Source organism: Schistocerca cancellata, chromosome 7 (assembly GCF_023864275.1).
Source record: "Schistocerca cancellata isolate TAMUIC-IGC-003103 chromosome 7, iqSchCanc2.1, whole genome shotgun sequence".
In the NCBI taxonomy this organism is placed as follows: Eukaryota; Metazoa; Arthropoda; class Insecta; order Orthoptera; family Acrididae; genus Schistocerca; species Schistocerca cancellata.
In genome coordinates, this window is record NC_064632.1 from 417,240,317 (window position 1) to 417,241,343 (window position 1,027).

A 1,027-nucleotide genomic window follows, 5' to 3' on the forward strand; every position below is an offset into this window, starting at 1 on the left:
TGGATAAGGTGAATAGCTTCATTAGGCACCAGGGTCTGTAGTCCCCGTTGTTGTTGTTGTGGTCTTCAGTCCTGAGACTGGTTTGATGCTACTCCATCCTGTGCAAGCTTCTTCATCTCCCAGTACCTACAGCAGCCTACATCCTTCTGAATCTGCTTACTGTATTCGTCTCTTGGTCTCCCTCTACGATTTTTACCCTCCACGCTGCCCTCCAGTACCACATTGGTGATCCTTTGATGCCTCAGAACATGTCCTACCAACCGATCCCTTCTTCTAGTCAAGTTGTGCCACAAACTCCTCTTCTCCCCAATTCTATTCAATACCTCCTCAATAGTTATGTGATCTACCCATATAATCTTCAGCATTCGTCTGTAGCACCACATTTCCAAAGCTTCTATTCTCTTCTTGTCTAAACTATTTATCGTCCGTTTCACTTCCATACATGGCTACACTCCATACAAATACTTTCAGAAACGACTTCCTGACACTTATATCAATACTCGATGCTAACAAATTTCTCTTCTTCAGGAACGCTTTCCTTGCCATTGCCAGTCTACACTCTACATCCTCCCTACTTCGACCGTCATCAGTTATTTTTCTCCCCAAATAGCAAAACTCCTTGCTACTTTAAGTGTCTCATTTCCTAATCTAAATCCCCCAGCATCACCCGACTCAATCCGACCACATTCCATTATCCTCGTTTTGCCATTGTTGATGCTCATCTTATATCCTCTTTTCAAGACACTGTCCATTCCGTTCAACTGCTCTTCCAAGTCCTTTGCTGTCTCTGACAGAATTACATTGTCATCGGCGAACCTCAACGTTTTTATTTCTTCTCCTTGGATTTTAATACGTACTCCGAATTGCTTCCTTTACTGCTTGCTCAATATACAGATTGAATAAAATCGGGTACAGGGTAAAACCTTGTCTCACTCCCTTCCCAACCGCTGCTTCCCTTTCATGCCCCTCGACTCTTATTACTGCCATCTGGTTTCTGTACAAACTGTAAATAGTAGTCCCCATCGCA